A 461-nucleotide genomic window follows, 5' to 3' on the forward strand; every position below is an offset into this window, starting at 1 on the left:
GCCACTTCTATACATTGAAACCATTTTAGATATCGTAATACCTGTCAGGCAACCTCATTTCAAGTCCAGTGTGGAAATCCCGAAACTTGACCGCTTCCTCGCTCTCAACACAAGCCACCACATCTCTTCTACAAATTCTCTTCTACAAAATCTCTTCTACAAAATCTCTTCTATGAAATCTTTTCTACAAAATCTCTTCTACAAAATCTCTTCTACGAAATCTCTTCTATGAAATCTCTTCCACAAATCTCTTCTACAAAATCTCTTCTACAAAATCTCTTCTACGAAATCTCTCCTACAAAATCTCTTCTGGAAAATCTGTCTTTCTGGCATCTTGATTTCTGTTCACTTATCCGAAAGTAAACAAAAATGTGTTGTTGATAAAATACCTATAGCCTCACACATTTATAAGTGAGTGTGAACTTGGAGATGCATGTAATGTTTTGTTTTACTCCAGCTGT

This window comes from Penaeus monodon, chromosome 23 (assembly GCF_015228065.2).
Source record: "Penaeus monodon isolate SGIC_2016 chromosome 23, NSTDA_Pmon_1, whole genome shotgun sequence".
Classification (NCBI taxonomy): Eukaryota; Metazoa; Arthropoda; class Malacostraca; order Decapoda; family Penaeidae; genus Penaeus; species Penaeus monodon.